The 20,989-nt window shown below is 36.6% G+C and overlaps 1 protein-coding gene across 2 annotated transcripts in view; it reads right to left on the bottom strand.

Annotated features, from left to right (window-relative positions):
• Nucleotides 1–20,989, bottom strand: part of LOC150101420 (protein dispatched homolog 1-like) — a 173,534-nt gene that overhangs the window by 126,211 nt on the left and 26,334 nt on the right. Inside the window, exon 2 of one of the 2 annotated variants that reach the window (XM_090400274.1) lies at nucleotides 16,580–16,716. The gene's annotated coding sequence lies outside the window, so the exon portion shown is untranslated. Of the gene's footprint in view, nucleotides 1–15,132; nucleotides 15,189–16,579; nucleotides 16,717–20,989 lie in introns of those variants that run through there. The other variant, XM_090400277.1, reaches the window with a different exon arrangement.

Below are 20,989 nucleotides of genomic sequence, written 5' to 3'. Positions count from 1 at the left end.
TAAAGCTCTGATCATGGCAGGAGGGTAACAGCAATAGCCGAGCCTCAGTTAGAACTTCATTGGCTACAGCATTGCTATACATTACCCTCCAAGGGTCACGAAAAAACAGAATCTTCCGCATGTTGCACATCTAGTCACTGACCCACTTATTTAAATGCTAAGTTAAAAAAAATACTTTACATACTTAAATAAAAAATTTTTTAAATATTAATTTAAAGTATAAGTACTTCAATACTGATTATTGTTAATCTTTTAAAATGCCATTTTTTTATATAAAGACTTAATATTGCATGGGATATAATACATTTCTTACCATCATTTGTTGTACTTCCAGCTTACTGAGAATGTTTCTTGGTAAAGATTGAGATACTATCCGAAATAAAAGCATCCCGCTCTAGATAGGCAGAACAGCGAAACAATATTTTAGTTTCTATACTCTCTCTTTCACTTTCAGATCAATAAGCCCGGTTTCCCATGGCGCATCCGTTTTACCAAGGAGACGGAGAATTGAAGAGATACTCCGAGGACTGCTGGATTTTTCTTAAACCGAAATTTTTGCTAAGAGCTAAATGGCAGAATGGGTTCCATCTATTCGACATGTTCCTTACAGAGGAATACATTTACCAGTGTAACCTCGCTTGAACTTTTGCTGATTATCGGTGACTTCTTTAGTTCGTTTTTTCCAAAGAAATGGGAAAATTTGAATTTGGATAAAACATATTAAAAAAAAAACATATGTACATTGGAAGATAATTGCTTGAACAGAGGCGAGTCTGTGTGGATATTCTCTTTTTAATATACTGAAGGTTGCACCGTTGACTTTGATTTATTAGAGAAGGTTTATTTTACGCGAATGGTGCTATTTATATTATTAGAAAAAAAATAATACGGGATCACGCAGTTTATAAATTTTTGTCGCTGCACAACGTAATAAATTGGATTTAACATCGTAAGTGATGTTCGGAGATGCACGATGCAGTTCTACGGTATAACGTGGAGGTTCTCAACTGGACTGTAATCCTAGAGAATGCTATTTTTAAAAGTACTTAATTCTGTACATTTCGGATAAATTACTGAAAATAATTGACGCAACTACGTTTATAATTATTTCATCATTTTTTTTTGTCACATTGCCGTCGTGGTCACTTCCAGACCTTTTAAGGTTTGAGAAGACGACGTGGAAAGGTCGCAAACACAAAATTAATATGACAATTGCAAACGCCCATTTCTATAATTGATAATCATCTTTGAGATTATCTCGAATTCAAAAGCCACAATTTCGTCTTAAAGAGCCTAACTCAGTTATATTCCATTTCTCGCTTTCCAGTCATTGATATTCCGAGAATGTACACCAATTCTCAGAATACTCTACGAAGTGCTCGCAGAGTGCCACCGCAAAATCAATGGGGGGGGGGGGGGAAGAGAAAGGGAGGGTACGAAGGTGACAACACGAAGAGAGGAACTAAGTGTTCTCTGGGCCAACAATGTGAACCACTAGACTTGAACGATGCGCGTGCTTCAGCGACAGAATGGAGTGCCAGCGGGATAACAAAACCGCGCCAGTAGGTCTACTGCTGCGAACGAAGGTTGTGCTTTTATACGAGAGACCTATTCAGTACAAAATGACGGAACTGAACGGTAGTCGGAGACAGCCAACGTTTTCAGAACTGTGGGGAACGAATGTAAGTTACGTGACTGCTCTTTCTTACCGAGGTTGTTTTTCCTGGGAGAAAATTCTGACTTTCGAAAAGTAGAGGAAGTTTTCTCCATAGGCTAAGCTGGAGTCATCTGAAGTGTCAACTATTGTTGCTCTTACAACTTTTCGGACTATATAACGCCCCCTGCCTACGGTACCAAATGGGCCATAGACTTACAGCGTTTCCTGGTGGATTATTATAAAAAATATTTAAATGATAGAACTCAACGGATGACGATGCATATTCGAAGAACCGCGGTTACCATGGTAACCAATGTTGGAAATGCACCAAGTTATTTAAATTCACGATTTCCGTGCTAGCACAGAATTTCAAATAATTCTAATGTAATCAACTGCTTTTTCTGTCTCGATGTTTTAATGCCAACATCTGAGCCTTTGTGAACCAGTTCAGCTGCCACTACTGTGCGGTAGTTATTTTCTCCACCAACCACATGTCAAGCAAACTCTCTCTGCAAAAACTCCGATATTCTAAATATCCGCACTATAAACAGCACTTATTGATCTCACAAAGAACCTTTAAGTCGGCAGTAATAAATGAAGCGAAGACATCCCACGTTAACTTAAGTTGGAGGTTTTCTGTTAAGAACAAAAACCAGGCAAGTCTGTAAACAACGAGAAATTTATCTCCACGTGCCATCGGTTGCCATGCCACTGGATATTTGTGCTACATCCTCCCCAAGTGTCGGATTAACGATGAAAAGAAGAGAGATAATGAAAGGGGGAAAAACAAAAAATGGAGAGAACAAGTACAATGCAGAAGCAACTGAAAATTGGAAAATAGATGGGAATAAAGCAAAAGAAGAAAAACGAGGTCAAGACCCAGATAATTGGCAAAATACTGAGATGCATTGAAACATACAAAAGAAAAACAGAACGAATCAGACGTCTATCCAAATTGCCTTTTTCTTCAGTTGCTTCTAATTCTATTTTGATTCTTTAATTTGTGCATGACTTTTAGTTTCATGAAAGACATGCTATTTTATGCAGTAAATAAATAACCTAGAGTTTTCTATGATTATTACGACATCACTCGGAACTTTAATAGCGAAAAATCTTATTAAGGTTATTTATTTATTTACAGTATACTGATTGGCTGTTGTTTTGTTTTTAACAAGATGGGATGACGTCCAACTGTACAAAGTTGTATGTATTATTAGATGTATGGAATTCTGTTGTCGATAGATGATGGGTTGAATCGAGTTGTTTGGAATTATTGCCGAGGCAGCTAAGACTACGAGGCCACTATTTATTGCCTGTTGGTTGCACGTTGTTCTAATTTGAGTGGTAAAAGTCAAGTTCAATGAAAGGGGAAATCCTGGGACCACCATATGAGACTGACAAACTCGTCTTCAGTTGGGGTGTCCTTGTAAAGATTCTTAGCATTCTAGACGGGGGTGAATGACAGAATCTTTATGGGTCATAGCTGATACGAAACACAACTAAACCATGAGCTGTGTAAAAATAATGTTAGGCATCTTCTCAATCGTTAGCACTTAAGATTCTTGAGAACGTGGTCTCTATAATGAAATTATTTTTGCCATCATACTCAAACGCCACCGCTAAGCACTTTTTTATAGGAATTGTACTTTTGTCTTCATTTTCTTTCATGTGTACAATAGGTTTAAAACATATTTCGGGTATAGAAGTATGAATATGATGTCCTGTTTGAAGAACTCCATGGTATTTAACTCTGGTCTGTTCCCATCTCAAACGTATCTGAAAGATGTCAAAAGTAGAAAAGCCCAGAGAGAAATTCATCCCACAGATTATCACCATAAGGATTTTACAGTTCCTTACATACTGATTTGACTGCAACGAGAAATGATACATTGCTCTCTCCATAGTGGAACATTTTCAAGATGCTTCATCTTTCTGTGATGGATGGAAGGATGAAGCATCATTTTTGTGTTCCTTACAATTGCAGTTAACTGCACTAAGGGATTTGGTATGTGAAACATAAAACAAAACTTGACTTCAGTGTCCCTGAAGTGCCGGTCTCAAATAGATCTGTTCTTTTTTGCCTCTGTTAAGTTACACGCCAGAGAGAGGCTTCGATCCTTGAATTTTTCTCAAAAATATCTTGATCAGTTTAATACTACCACCGCTGTCCTCATTTTCTTAAAATTTATGTTCCTGGGTAAAGCTCGCAGGTCCCTAACCAATTTTCTTTTCTATCAACATTCACAGTTTTAAGGTTTATCCATCGAAAGTCGCAGCAAATGAAATACGATCCACGGCAGTAACCAAACCTTTAGGGGGGGGTTCTGTTTTAAAGCCTTTGCAAAGCACATACAAACATCACTAGGCAGAAGTATGTAATATAACAGCATTTTTTCCATGGCGTTGTTTGTTTTCAAAAATTTATTCTTAATAATTATTAGCTTAGTTATTCCGAGGTAAAAGAATAGTTATAAAAAAACAACACAACAGCGTGAAATCTTTTCTTGTTGTTCTCAAGAGGAAACTTGTATTAATTGGAGACTTAATACTTCCACTAATGCTTCAACTCTAATATTACAAAATAACGTTAGAATTTACTCAATTTTTAGAGGTAGATTTATTGCAAGATAACACTGATTTGATAATCCAATATCTATTCGGTTTAGTTACCATACGGACACCAACAGTTATTTAAAAAATTACTATTACTTTAACTCTACCAGTTTCGTATGCCATGTGGTATAACTAATGAGGGAATTACATAAAATCTTAAGATAGTGAAGGCATTTACTACATACAAGTCAGATGGTATTGTAGTACTGAATAGAAATAGATTTAACGATGAGAACGTGATAGATCCTGAATGGAGAGCTTTACAAGTAAATTCTTTATTCAGGATTTAACATGATACCTACTACTAATTAAGGGGACATCTGCTAATAATTATGAAGTATTGTTTTATGTTTTGTAATAATGTGTAGTCCATGTGTGCCATATAGGGAGAGTTATTGTTAGGTTATTTGTAATTCCCAAGTAAGCTGTCTAGTACTTTGCGAAATTCTGAGAAAAATTATAAATAGTAATCCGGAATTATCGGGTATAATCTATACGAGTCGAGCGTAGCGATGGAGGCTATACCAACGCGGAAAAATGACGTCAGAGCGGCTACCTAGAATAATGTAACCTGACAGTTTAGGGAGAGTGTAGGTTCACCCAAGGGGCATGAACGATGGGGTTCGTGGGTGAAAACCACATCGAATAGAGGACGCCCGAATAGGGCGAATAAAAGACGAAGCACGCCGTTTTAGGGGGCTTTTTGACCTTTTGATCTTCGGTTGCTGGATTAGAGTTTGGGGGGGGGGGGTCGGAGGATTCGTGAGAAAGCGGTGGGCCGACTACGGTAATTAATGACGGACGGCAGGTTCTTTTCTTGAGAATGCTTGAAGATTCTCAAGCGGAGCTGATCGCGTAATCCAGACCTACACGAGATGGCGGCATGAAATTTGAAAAGATCCGGTAACGTAAAAGTTTTCGTTCTATGTTAAGATTCGTTTAGAAGAACAAGAAAATTGTGTGCATTGTAACTAAAGGACACTAGTAGAGAACTTTTAGTGAGAATTTGACTGAATTAATTAAGCCCTTGTGGACCAAAGAAGAGTTGTTAATAGGCAGTAATTTGTGAATGGCTAGACTTGCTTAAATGAAATTTAGAATTAAGATAATTATTGATAGAGTATTAATGAAAGTATTCAATGCGTGTTCTGTGAATAACTTGTGAAAGGAATTATATAGTAGTAGTATTATGCTTAAACCTAATCTTATCCTTTCATAATTGAAGGATTTAACTTGCTCTGATTTATTGCGACTTACTATCACCTTTAACTTAGAGTGAATTTTGATCCATTGAGTATTTTAACTTACATAGCTGTAAATATTTTTTGTTTTCCGATACATGTTTTGTACCTTATACCTGAGTTTATGCCTGATTACGAATTCAAACCACCACTTATGAAATAGAACCTTTTTGGCGGGAAGGAATTCAGATATATTTGCTTAAGTGAGATTCGGTCTACGACTGCTAACTGAATCTGCACAGCGCTAGCGTCAGATAAAATATTGTGTGTATCCTTCAGAATTTAGAATTATTTCCCTGAACAAGAGTCTCTTCTGTTATAGGATATTGGCTGGCGCAGCAAAATATAAATTTTGCCAATATCCGAAGAAGAAATAAATCTGAATTAATATTTTAGGGGCACGACAGTAGATTAGAAGGAGAGTTATTATAGAGGTGGAACAAGATATAATATAGAGAAAGCAGGGACATAACAATAGAATAGCCGGTAGGATTTTGATTGTATAAGGTTTTAAGTAAGCAGAAGGATAGATTTAAGAAACAAGTAAATTAATGTATAATAAGAATAAACAGACGATATAAGATAGAACGACTATTTAACAAAGATAGAACAAAGATTAGAATCACGATTTAACAATAGATTTACATTGTTGTATCGTCTTAAAGCCTCCGTAGTAACTGAGTGAGTATACGGGAAGCCCTTTGGTTGGAAAGCCATAGGTTTGAATCTCGTTTAGTACGCGAAAAACCTTTAAACGGGGCTTTTAAGCTGAAGGTAGGCGAGATAACAGGATTGTACGGCCTGCAAACAAGCAAGGTGAACAGACATGTATAGACAAAAATACTCTCACTTAGAGGGATGCAGCAAAAGAATGGCGAGTCGCTGCATTAAATTCCCCAAAACTTCCTAATCCGAAAGATTCAACTTGTCTCGAAAGGACAATTGGATGGATGATGGTGTAGTGTTGAAATATCACCGTCACAGTAATTGGAGTCATATGAGAAACAAGCTTCATTTACAAGAAAATATTGGATACGTGGCGTAAATGAGATCTCGTATGGCATGAACCATGCAGAACACCCACATTTTAGCAATTATCTAAATAACTTTTATCTTCTTATAAACTTCTAATTAGAAAGTAAGAGATCGCTGCTTTTCTAGACTAAACATATTCCTGGAGGTTTCTGAAGTAAAATAATATTATATAAGAAGATACTTCCACGCAACATCCCACCTAGAGTGAAAAAAACACCCAAAGAAATTAAATACCTCAGTCTCAAGATATTGAAAACAAATAAAAGCAAAAAATGATAAACGATTTTCTACAACGGCACCTTGAAAACCAATAATCAGGATAAACGTAACAGAGGAGCTACATTCTTCTTTTATATTCAATCGATAACAAACAGAATTTCGAAGAGAGATACTAAGAAAACAAGCAAAAAAAATATCATTTACTCCTTTAAGCAAAAAATTATTGATTCTTCTGCGCCACCTCAAAGCTTGCCATCCACCACTCAAAATCTTTTGCTCATGGGATGTGAGCTATGTTTGATAGATCCGGAGAGAGAAAGAAAGATGCATGCCAGAACATATGCAAGCCGAGGAAAAAAAAATAAAAACAAATCCGGAATAACATTTCATATAACAGAAGCTAATTATCAGATTCTATGACAATGGAGAGAAATGGCCCATACTGACTGTAAGAACTTCGTTAGAACAATCAAGTAGTTTTCAAAAATGTTTAAAAAATCACGATCGATGCAATAAAAATGATCCCAGATCTATTTAACTGTTCGATAATAAAAACTGTTTGGCTACGTGAGGTAAATACCATTATTGTAATACTACGCACTTGATATAATTTTCCTGATTAAGTATACCACAACGTATACGAAATTAGAAGAATTATACTCAGTACTCATTAGCATTTTGACTAATAGTGTCAACTAAGAGTATACCGATATGTGATTAACATCTATTCAGGCCACAGAAGTCTGATAATCATTCATACGCTCTAAGTTTATTTGCTTTAGCCGAAGAAGAGATTTTAAAAAAATGCAACACCTAGAAAAATGTGTAAAATAACGGCTGATTGTTTAAGACGTTCGGTATTGCATCACTTAAGATTCTTAAAGGCAGCACTATTCTTTTCTACTGACAATTCCTACGATGATTAACAAAAAAAAATAGTTTTCTTAATATTGTCTTTTCTTCCTCATGATAAAAAGAACAGCAACAGAGATCAATCATCAGAAGGCAGCCGTACTGTGTGGATAACAATCCGGGTGTTATGGGTTGCTGCACGCTGCTGGCATTGAATGAAGAGTAGGTAAGAAGATACCGAGAACGAAATGAAGGCAACGATAATACGAGTAATATGCACCACGAACTCAATACGGACAATGTGTGCAGCCTGATGTCGAGTAACTAAATGATAGGTCAACTAGGGTACGGTTGGAGTATGATCGAACAGTTTTTCCAATGTACTTAAAACTGTCAACACATTTTTTATTATTATTTTGGTAAGAAAAATTTGCTCTCCTAAATACCGATTACCTAAAGATCCAAACTATCTTACCGTTACTTTCTTTTTAGTGTTGTTATAAAAACAGTGTTGCTAAGGTTCGTAAAATTTTCTCGCTGGAAATCAAGTATCCTTCAAAGGGGAAATATATATTCGATCTTTCAGGCACTACGCGAAAACAGTGGCGCCACCACTCAAATGGTACAGTTTCTGATACAGACCGTTTCATCAATATTACAACTGCAAAAGCTAATTTAGGTTGAGTGCAGAAACGCCATTTAGCACGGGGTTTGACAAAGTTTCTAATCCAAGTGATGCAAGTCATAAGAATTCTTATAGGCGAACCTGTGGCAAAAACGGCAAATACTCAGTTTTTTTTTTTTTATTGAGCCCATAAACGAGAGACCTATAAGCACAACAGTGGTGTGCAGATGAAGACAGTTAGTTGGATGGGGACAGAGGTGAATGGAATAAAAGTGCAAGAATACAGGCATATTCGGTTCACGATGTCCACCGTTCATGAATAAAAAGCATTACCATTACGTTTTGAATAGTCGATGATCACGTGCATCGCCTGTCATGTCATCAGTTCTAATCACAGTAAACAGAGCAGAGGATTGTCTTTAACATAAGAAATAAACACTTGTGTTCCTTTATCAAATGCTAATTGGGAAGTTTCTTTTTCGTAACATGACTTCGGACTACGATTGGTATCGATTTACAGATGGGTGCTGAAAAAGGAAATCAGAAAGAGAAGATTTAAAAGCATAGCCCGAAGCAGCACTTTCGACTGTTTGTCTTATTTCCTTTTGAAAGGCGAGAACGCCTGATTAAAATGAGAGAGAGAAGGGAATACAAAGACGATAAACGAAGTGGAATCGCGTCTTTTCTCCAACTCTGATTAACGCACAAGGTTAAGGAAGTTCGCACCTTCCGCTAAAGGGAAAGCAGAGCCACGTTAAAACATTCTCATCTTTCACAAGCTTTTAATATCAATTCCATTCCCTTAGGGTTATACCATTTATGCGTATTCTCTCCGATTTGATCTTTCGTTTCAGCGAAATTTTTACCGACGATCCAAATCGTTGAGCACTTTCCATCTCCTATGAGGAGAGAAAGAGAATCCATATCGTCTTGGTTTTAGCCTAAAATTTCCTTTTGGAAAAGGAAATATTAAGTCTCGATGACAAGGTATAGAGATGATAGGTTAATAAGTGTACCAATATAAAAAGCAAATGGGTATATCTAAAACAAATTACAGACTTCGAAAGGAGGTATTAAAATAGGATGCCATACAGTGGTCTATTGTTTCTTCTTCATATGGGTAAAAACGCACCATCCAAAATTAACTGCAAATAACGATGTCATTCAATGGAAATGTAAAGGAGCCAACGAAGAACAGGATGACCGAATAAACCGACACTAAGGAATCAAAAGATTCTCGGAATACTGCTACAGAAATTTCGGTAGTCCGATCTGGAATCGAACCAGGAATTTTAAGAGCCTATGGAAGGGTTAGTTTCGTTTATAACTATGTAAACAACTGAAAAGATATGGAAAGGCAGTCGCACAAAAGCCAAACATAAGTTTTGCACACAATACTATCATAGAAACGCATCCCTGGTCCTGGAGAGTTGGACGTCCGTAATGGACTCAGGATGCATGCCTCCACCTCATATCAGTATATACAGACTGGTGACAGAAGTTTCTCCTGATTCGGTTGAAGCCTAGAAGGATGAACGCCGGCTTAATGCAGTGCCTCCTATATTGTGTCAGTTTTATGGAGCTAACCTACACTATATTATACTGCGGGTGTTATGATGGCACGATTTGAGGGAATGAATCGATGTGAAAAACTTGAGTAGCCCGCAGAGTCCAATAAACAATTTTTTGGAAGAAGTGGAACGTCTGTTGCAGCTAGGCTAGTGCACAACATTATCTAGATCAGGGTTTCTCAATCTGTGTTCCGCGAGAAGTTCTGGAATTTGTCATTTCAGTTTTCTAAGCATTTTTCATGAATAAATATTTTATAGTAAAAATATTCTCAGGAGAATAATATTCGTGAATATGTCGAAAAGCTCAGACCCAGAAAGCCTAATAACATCTGTGTATCGTTAATTTTCACACATCGAAACCTTTCAACATTTGGGAAAGGGAATGCCGCTGTTTATGACCGGTCATAAAAATTGCCTGCAAGCCCATTACAACAATTGGTGTCATATCCTCTGTTCTCAAAAATGAAGGAAATGACATCTGTGTAACAAATGTCAGTGACCAAGCAGCATATTTTTAAACATGGAAATATTCATGAATTATCGTTAATTTTTACACACTGAAATCTTTCAACAATCGGGAAAGAGAATACCGCCGTTTATGACCGATCATAAAATTTGCCTGCAAGCCGATTACAACAATGGGCGGCGTGTTCTCAAAACTGAACGAAATAACATATAATAATATCGAAATAATGGCGTTGCAAATGTCAGTGACCAATCAGCAAGGAAATATAAAGAAAATTTTTCCACTGAAATTGAAGATCAAGGTAGTCTGTATCTGGTTCTAAGATCTAGTAATGCTGAATACTTTATTCGCAAGTTCGTATTGCAGTGTGTAAGTGCTTGTTTTGAAACCGGAGTGCTGTGATTTTTTTAAAAGTAATAGGAATGCAGAGTTAAAATCTAACATGAATAAGAGACAAGGCACTTTGTTTAATTTTGGTATTAAGAAATCTCTTATTGAAGGTGTTTGTGACCCAACAGATAGTGAGTCATCCACCTCAAGCCTACAAAGATCTCCAGGATGTACAAAAGGAGGGGAAAACTACCAGCACACAGGAGAAAAAGTCTGCATTCACTCGTAAGTACTTATAATAATATTATAAATATATTTGGTGATCAGAATGGGATATGTCAATGAAAATCAGCACAAATTAATTTAATGATGGTTTAATTAATGTTTAATTAATTATTAATGAATTATCAATCATTAATAATTAATTATCAACTATTAATTAACAATAAAATAAGCTAAATTACCAATTAATTTTTAATTAATACATTACAAACTAATCAAGGTGTTCCGTGAACATTTCAGGATTTGTGAAGTGTTCCGTCGTAGAAAACGTTTGAGAAACCCTGCTCTAGATGGTATACAGAAAATTTATTGAAAGCAATTAATCGAACAATAGATTAGAACCAATGGATCTGCTGGTTCGAAAGCGAAATTTCCACTCAGCAAACCGGATTGGCATCTTCAAGTCGTCAATTGAAATTTTCAAAACTCGAAGCCATTTATGTCGATATAGCCACTCCTGACCTCACATCCGCCCCCCCCCCCCTCAGACTAACAAAAAATGAGCAAATGAAAAACACTCAGTATTGTCCTTTGTAGATCGCCCGATTTACAATAATCACGACAAGCGATGGAAACTGATAATACCCAACATTTATTCATAACATACAACAGCATCATGCTATCCCATTACGAGCAGCTGGATGACAATTCGTTTTTTTTTTTAACTTTGTAAATCAAATGTGTCTTTAACTAAAGTTCTCATTGTTATTCCACTTTCAGCACGCGCTGTCAGCAGAACGTCACCACAAAAATCTATGCGTGCGCAGATAGATCAGAGATTCGATGCGATGCTTCCAATGATTGGTGTCGTCATAGAAACAAAGCATTATAAAAATATATTTGTTTACTGCAACTCGTTTCAACATATTGATTCGCTTACAGCAAACTCTTGTTTTGAATAATGTATGGGTTCAAAGCAATTCGGTCCTCCAATGTTTGTAAATAACTGAGCGAGTACGTCACCAAATACACACTAGATCATGCACAATTCGGAAAATACAAAAACACCTTTTAAATAAATGTATCCGAAGCAACTACGGTTGAGAGACCACTTATGATTGTTAATTCCCTGTGTTCTTTGGCCTGTTTGTTTTTGCAGAAGAAAAACCCTGCCAATGTATGACATCAGCTAAGTCACCGTTAATTGAAAAGTCCTTGACGGAATTATAGAATTGAAAACAAGTCTTCCTGACCATTGATAGAATACTACTTCTCAATCGTAACTTGATAATTCTTCTCCAAAGAAGGCAAGGTCATTTAGCGGATCTTATAAGATATCTATAGGGCATTAAGGTATTTTTCTAGTTTTGGTAAAGTAATCCGTTTATTTACTTGCAAATATTAAGATGCAAGTTGCATCTTTAAGTGACCATATCTTTACGTTGTTTCTCGATAATCTTCTATTATTTATTAACCGTACTTACTTCAAGTTCTCTGGAGCTAATTTCTGCTATTTCAGAACAAGCCTCAGTAGCTTAGTTCGGGTTGTTCGCACCCATCAATGACATAAGGGACCTTTATTAGGTATCTTCAATCAAATAGTGAGTTAGATGGTCTCAGACGGAGAGGGGGATGAGTTTTCCCCCAATGGAAACTTGGGTTTTCCATCGTCCCTCAAAACGGGAAAACGGGTTCGTTAACACACACTTTAACAGAAGTAGGAAGATGGAAGGGATCAGAGCCTCAACCTCCTGGATGAAGATTACACTTGATTGGACGTCAGAACAATAAAACTGTTAGAATCAAAGTGGGAACATGACGTAAACTTTAAATTTTATTTGTTCAAAGTTAAATTTAATTTTAATTTTAATTTAAAATTAAATTTATAATTTTGTTTTTCGTTGTTGGTTTTATTTTACTTATGCTTTATTTCAGCTGTTGGATAAATCTTTTTACGCTCACTTATTATGTACGATCTGGGTTCAATCAATTCCTTTGACAAATAGTAATACCACGCCATTCTTACCTTCAACCGGCACACACACGTATGTTAACATAATAATCCTTTTTAATATAATAAATATCACTCAGTTAAATTTACTTTTTAAACTAGGCGAGTTTATCGGGGTAGTTACGCAAGTTTGGCTTTTTCTGGTTTATAATCTAAAATAAATTTTTAGTACTGTGAAAACCAGTTAGCTGTAAATAAATTTCATTCTTTTTGTAATGTAAATGTGAAGTTCGTCTATAGTATTCAAATTAAATATGGTGAAATTTAAAAGCAGCCAAAAATAAGTACCGGAACACAAATCAAAAAAACTGAGTGGACTCGAAACTTGTTGTGGTAAGGGCACCAAAACTATCCTTTTAAACCGATGAGCGTCCAAACTGATTTTGTTCCACTTCTATGGCATTCCTGTGTTAAGTGAAGACAGATTAATGTTGTAGTTAATGAATCATGTAATTGTATACTGAAGAGAAACGTAATGATGCTGAAACAGAGCCCTTAAGCTTAATTTAAAACACTTTATAACGTAAAGGAAGAATAGCTCCTCTATAAATGCATTACTCGACCTTCCTGGCGAAAACGAAATCTGATCTGGGACTGGAAGTGTCTCACAGGCACATAAAGTGAAATCAGACAGATGAAACATTCATCTCCGATTTCGCGCTGGGTTATTAAAGCACTCGCGAATCCGTATTGGAGGGTGGTTATCTGAAATGAAAGGGTGCGTCCTTGAACAGAACTTGAATGTTATCGGGGGTGATTTATTGCGTTAAATGAGACCCTTGCAGAGAACGACAATGAACCAGTGCATACACAATCGCTTGCAATCGAATTTCGACAGCGATTTGCTTAAAATCACAGTTATTAATTATAGAATTCCAGAAGATTTCTCAATTCAACAAGGGTAAAATATTCCCCTTTTCGGTTTTGGGTGTGACAAATCTCCATTCAACATTATTAATTGGGGATCAACTTTCCTCAGGAAACTGCCGTAAGCAAACCCATCTTAATTCGCATGCCACGATTGAATTAAGAGTGGGCACTGCAGCTCCCCCAAACTAACATTAATCTTTCGATCCACGACCTCTCAGAGAATTCGAGGAATTAGGATGGCCATCGCGTAACAAACCATCTTATTATAAGTGGAAGCGACGATTTTGCATTGATTATAATCATTGTTTATAACAGCAATAACGCAGAAGTTTAATACTCAATAAAGATAATTAAGAATCACAACACTGGCGAAATTCTTTGCTTTAATTTGAAGTGAGTTTAATTGTAAAACACAGACTATGAATATCATCGCACTGTCTTCGAACTCTGGAACTTTTACGTTATGTTTTTAACTGGCTGCGTATTTTACTCCAAGGCTGAAAAACGAGATGGTATTTTAAAACGTAACGGAGAAATAAATAGATAAAAAAACTGGATTGTGTACATGTGTTTTAACAGTTGAAGAGTTTCAAATATTTTCTTGGGTGAAATTCCTTTTCAAATTGTAAAATGCCAAACATTTTCATTTCTTCGGATAAAAGTAATTTAACTTAGGTGACAATATGAAATGCTAGAAAAACGTGTTGGATGGAACTATTTGCAGATTTTGTTGCTAGGCTAATAAAGACGAGAAAGATTATATGGAAGAGATTTTTTGCTTAAAATAGTGTCACATTCTGACTGTGAATTGGTATGGAAAAATCGACAAACAGAAACCAAAATTACATTTTTGGTTCAAGTTAAAATGTTGAGAAATAAGTATGACATAAAAAAACAAAGAAACAAAACGATTATCTCTGAGACTAACTTGCTTTACAGAGTCTGCGCAGTGTAGATATTTCATTACATGAAATCTTCCATGCGAAAATAATGCATTTACATTACATAGAAAAAGATTACTCGTTAAAACCAAAGTGTCTCGGTAAAACGCAAGCGGGAGCACAAACTATATTACAAGTAACAGCTGTTTCTTCAAGTGCATCAACTTTCCATTTGTCTCAACTGTCATTTCCACCGTATGGATATTTATATACCAGTTCAGTTTTTACTTAAACATCGGAACATCAAAGTCAATTTTAAACAGTATTTACCGAGTAAGAATAAGAAGTGCGTAGAATTACATTTCTGTATGGTAAGTAACTACTCTTATCTTCAGCCATTTCTTGAAATGTCTTTCCGTGACAAAACAAACTAAAGATATCTGATCGTTATTAACCGGAGTTGTTCTGCGGAAATAATCAATGATTTCGCTTTACGTTCTGTGAGGCATGTCTACAGTTCGTGTTGAAATTCTGCTTACCTGCCATCCATTATTCGACTCCTCTCATAATCCCTGTCTGACCGTAGTGATAATTTAGTCAAATGCTAACCCGCATCTTGATCATCCAAGGAGCACTACTCGCTCCAGTGACTTGGCAAGCTGCCAATCCTCTCCCCTTCACATTCTATGTACTTTTCATGTCCGATTCCAAGGTGAGATACGCTCGGTACACTGGCAAGTGAACATTTTCCCCTAAAGTGTAGCGGTTCTATTGGCGCTCTTGTTACTATGGCAATAAGAGCCGATTGCTCAACTGGGACATAAACAATAAAATGATAAATGTTATGATAATATCAAAAGAGAGGCCTCGTACGTTATTCTGGATTTAAAATCACGTATTCCAAGGAAAACTTAAAAAGAATTCATTCCAAGCTGCTCTCTTTATAGATGGATATTAGAACTCAATACAGCAAATGATTATCCAAACGGCGTGCGTACAAGTTTATCAGTAATAAATTTATGAAAAGAACTTTTGATGCGAAATACTTCCCTGTATAACACCAATCCTTGCAGGGAAGCAGCTTTTACCGGGTATTGATCTTATTTAACATTTTGATTTTGTCTCTTCATAAGTTAATGAAAAATGCAAACAATTGAAACATTATTGCTAATTAAAAGTTGCCTTCTAGCAACAATAGAATCGTGGCTTGCCTGCTTGGGTATTTTTTCCTCAAGACTACAAGTTAAACTCTCTCTAGAAATAGATAACAAGAATAGGAAGCCAGAGGAAATAATTGGAAGTGGTATAAGTCGTATGATTCTTCCGTTTTTATCATTCCGAATGGAACGTAGATAACTTGAAAGGCGATACAATTCTTTCGTCTGCCTCCTTTTGGGTTTCACTTCCTCAACCGAAACATGGATATTCGATTAAGTACCAACACTTTTACGAAGAGCTGACAAACCATGAAACTTTCATGAGAAACTGAAGCAGAGTACGGGTTTATACATAATGCGATACTAAAATTCGAACACGTGGTTTTTCAAACGCATCTTGTGGATACTGCGTCAGCTTGAGATAGAAGAGCGGGTTAGATTGCCTCTCCTCTGTCTGTCTTGGTTTTGAATATTTTACGTTGCTTGTCAGTTTCTGCGTAATGCATGCACTAATGTGAATAAAAGAGAGCCCTTGTTTCCACGCCAATCGATAGAATTCCGGGAAAAGTCGAGAGAAAGTTACCTCATGCATTACACGCGTTACTTAAAAGGCCAAGATGGAAAAGTCGAGATTTAAGGTATTGTAAATATCTGGAAAATATCAAGTTTTGCACATCCAGAATGATTTTGCGAAAGTCTTTCAGCAGGTCTCTTATGGGGGATTATTAAACACTGAATGCGCGATCCCAAATTATTGACAAGGATTCATTACAAATTCAGCAATATCTAATTTAAAAAAAAAATCTTTGACACTCATCAATCTACTTACTTGAATATCGGAAAGAGCTTTCTATCGATAAGGCGGAAATCCATTTACTAAAAACATCATTTTTCACTATAATTAGTAAGTCCGTGCTGTTTGGGAAGCATAAAAAAACCAGACACCCACAGTTATTCTCGATACACCTGTAAAAAAAATCTGTAGTTTCAAGACGAACGTAATGTTACGCATACTTATTATACAAAATTTATTTTCTAATATAAAATTAGTAATATAAATTTAGTAAAATTTATATTACTAATTTATTTTCTCTGTTTCTTATAAATAAGAATATATCTTATATTTTACTTTCATTTATAATTAAAAACTTTTAAATTAATCAAAAGTTTTAAAATAATAAAATACACCTTAATATTTTATATCATATTACATTAAGAAAAGCATACGTTCTCCCCCCCCCCCAAACTAAAAAGACTGCGGTTCAGTCCTTTTTAGGACTTCCAGTGTAACGGAGCAATGTGTAGCCAGTGAAGTTTTAACTGAGGCTCGGCTATTGCTGTTACCCAGCCATGAGAGCTTTTAGCTCAATAACACTCCATCCACACAGATTTTCTTCATTCAGATGATGGGATAAAGAGTCAAGGACTCAGTCCATCGCCCAGTTCTTTTAAGAACTTTTCAAACTAAAAAGCTAGAAAGAGATATCATAACACAAGAGCCCCGCAAGATAAAACAATATTGAACAAATGCTATAGCCCATGAAGTTTTAACTGAGGCTTTGCTGTTACCCTGGGGCTTGAGCATGGGGGTAATGAATGGCAATGCCGTAGAGCCTGTGAAGCTAATTGCGGCTTGGCTGTTGCCCCTTAGAGATACGCAAATGAGTTACTCTGCTCGGTGGTGGGGAATCTGCCACGGTGCAGAGCCTACCAGTTCTCCGAGATTCCAACTTGGTCCTGCGGACCGCTCATCCGTGGGATCTTACACCGCACCTTAACATTACCGTGAAGCTCTTCAAAACACAGAAATCATGATTGGGAAACAAAATTGAGTAGTTTAAACTCAAAAGACAACTCCGTCTAGAAATTCTTGAGAACCCTACGCACTAAAAGCCAACCCATACCGCCCCCCAATACAAACCAAGAAGGGAATTGTTCACACAGACAAAGAAAAAGCTAAAGCTCTAATAGACAACCTGGAAACACAATGTAACCCCTCTTATGAGAATTTAAACATTAATCTTATCTACAAGATTCACTGCCGTGTCAAGCAAGTCTTAAGACAAAAGGATAATCCAGAACCAATCACACCCACTTCTCCAACAGAAATAACAAGCATCATAACCTACCTGAAAAACAAAAAGGCTCCAGGTCCAGATGGAATCACCAAGAGAATAATCAAATTACTTTAAAAGTATAGTTGGAAAGTACAGTACAGTTAGTCAACGCCATCCTCAGATTCCAGTACTGTACTTTCCCATAACTTGGAAGACTGCCGACATCATACCTATCAAAAAGATTGGAAAGAACGCTCAACTCCCCGAAAGCTACAGACCCATCAATCTTTTATCCAGCCTTGGAAAGGTAGCAGAAAAAGTTATCCTCATAAGGCTCCAATCTGAAACGGATAAGCTGGAAAATTGAAAGCCAAACGGCTATTTTTCTGGCATCCTTAAGTATAATTAAGGGGGTACAAATCCCTTGTTGTTCAACTGCCAGTAAGCAAAACTCTAAGATGGATTACTACGAATCTATGAGTTTCATATATACCGAAAAACTATCGGCGAATCCAAGTGTAAATGACCACTTGGTAGTACAACACCAAGGTAACGCGAAGCAAAGGTGGAGCAAGATCCCTCACTATCCTTGATATTTTCTCATAATGTAAAAACACAGCCCCTAGGGGAGATAATACTGTAATTACATTATGAGGAGAGGTCACTACCCAGACCGGTTTCAACCTTTTTTGAGGTCTCATCAGTGAGTAAGTAGACCTGGAAGATAACGAGGTTTAAGTGAAAAGAACTTACATACCTTTACTATACGAATGCCATAAAGTTGTGTTTGTATATTATAACATAAATTGAAAGCCAAACGGCTATTTTTCTGGCATCCTTGATAATAATTAAGGGGGTAGAAATCCCTTGTTGTTCAACTGCCAGTAAGCAAAACTCTAAGATCGAGAACTACGAATCTTATATAGAAATACTTGGATTCGTCGATAGTTTTTCGGTGTGTGTGTGTGTGTGTGTATATATATATATATATATATATATATATATATATATATATATATATATATATATATATATATGAAACTCATAGATTCGTAGTTCTCGATCTTAGAGTTTTGCTTAGTTGAACAACAAGGGATTTGTATCCCCTTAATTATTATCAAGGATGCCAGAAAAATAGCCGTTTGGCTTTCAATTTATGTTATAATATACAAACACACCTTTATGGCATTCGTATAGTAAAGGTATGCAACTTCTTTTCACTTAAACCTCGTTATCTTCCAGGTCTACTTACTGATGAGACCTCAAAAAAGGTTGAAACCGTTCTGGGTAGTGACCTCTCCTCATAATGTAATTACAGTATTACCCCCCCCCCTAGGGGCTGTGTTTTTACATTATGAGAAAATATCAAGGATAGTAAGGGAGCCTGCTCCACCTTTTCTTCGAGTTGCCTTGGTGTTGTACTACCAAGTGGTCATTTACACTTGGATTCGCCTATAGTTTTTTGGTGTGTATATATATATATATATATATATATATATATGAAACTCATAGATTCGTAGTTCTTGATCTTAGAGTTTTGCTTACTGGCAGTTGACCAGCAAGGGATTTGTACCCCCTTAATTATGGATAAGCTGGAAATTATTTTCGGATTCAGAAAAGGCCATACCACTACACAACAAATACATCGACTGGTTGAATATATTACAAAAGGCTTCAACTGGAATCTCCACACCACTACAAAGATAGATATATGCAAATTAAAATAAATGAAATTGTATCAACCAGACGCAAAATCCTGGCAGGTGTGCCACAGGGCTCACTTTTGGCCTCTCTTCTATTTTCAATCTACGTAGCTGATATCCCTCAAAACCCAAGTACAACCATCACTGCACTATACGAAGATGATACTGCTCTACTAGCAAGATCTCTCAGCCACCGACTGGCAATTAGAAGACTCCAAAGCAGTATTCATATACTGGAGAAGTGGCTGATGGACTGGAAGATCCAAGTAAATCCCCCAAAAAGTTCAGCCATACTGTTTTCCAAAAAGAAAGTCCAGAGCAAGGAGGACATACATCTATTAGGAGTTAAGATTCCATGGCAGACTGAAGTCAAATATTTCGGCATGCTGTTGATAAAAAAAAAACTCCAATTTAGCAATCACATAAAACACATAGGCTTGAAGACACTCAAAGTAATCGCGCTACTCTACCCCATGATCAACAGCAGAAGCAAACTGGATATACGAAACATATTTACAAGATGGTAATACCCCAGTCATCACTTACGTATCTCCTGCATGGAGTCATACTTCGGATATGAATATACAAAAAACTACAGGCGAATACAGAACAAATGCCTGAGGATGATGCTGGACGCCCCATGGTTTATTAGAAACTCCCAAATTCACAGCGAAGTCAACATTCCTTTATATCTCTTTCCTTCTCCATGATCTAGCAGAAAAGTTCTTCATTAAGGCAAGTAATCATCCAAACTCACTGATCAAACAAGCTTCGGACTACAATGAAGCAGAATGCTACAAATACAAAAGACCCAAGTCAATCTTATGTCCAGCTGAACACGACTAATCTCACTACCCACACAGGGCGAGCTTAAAGCTCAATAACACTCCACTCAAAGAACTTCCCTCACAGACAAAGGGGAATATGGAAAGCATATGTGCTTCACCCATCAAATCGGTAACGTTTTGCGTTTCCCAAACTATTAGCGGAAGATTTTAAGTCGTCTGTTTGCGGCTGGGTTTTCAAGAGTTATGACAGTCATTAACGTTGCTGAAATTTTTTGTCCCTTAGCGTGTCCACCAATGAGAGTTCAAAGAGTTTAGTAGTGATTTTGGTCACTCAGTAAGATTCAAAGTGATCTTGTAGGTCACTTTGAATAGTTTTTGGTGACGTTGTCAAATAGTTGATATATGGCAAGATGAGCACTAATTTTCCTATTCTATGCTTAAATTCTGACTGACGCCACAGAGCTTTATTCTGGACGGGCGGAAAACGAAATCGTGCTCGTTCAGTGGCTAGTGATAATTACATCAAGAATTTCAAACACTGAAAACTTACGTTAAATGTTCGAGATATTCTTAAAGCTCACTTCGTTGATCGCTTTCATTTCTCTACGCACGTCCGGTTTTTGATTTCAAATAAACAATATAATGAATATAGGACATTACTGGGGCACCAAAGCAAATACCGAGAACTATT

Source organism: Typopeltis vanoorti, chromosome 11 (assembly GCF_054136105.1).
Source record: "Typopeltis vanoorti isolate ZY-2024b chromosome 11, IOZ_Tvanoo_1.0, whole genome shotgun sequence".
NCBI lineage: Eukaryota > Metazoa > Arthropoda > Arachnida > Uropygi > Thelyphonidae > Typopeltis > Typopeltis vanoorti.
The sequence above is the reverse complement of the archived record's forward strand: the minus strand, read 5'-3'. Positions and strand labels throughout refer to the sequence as shown.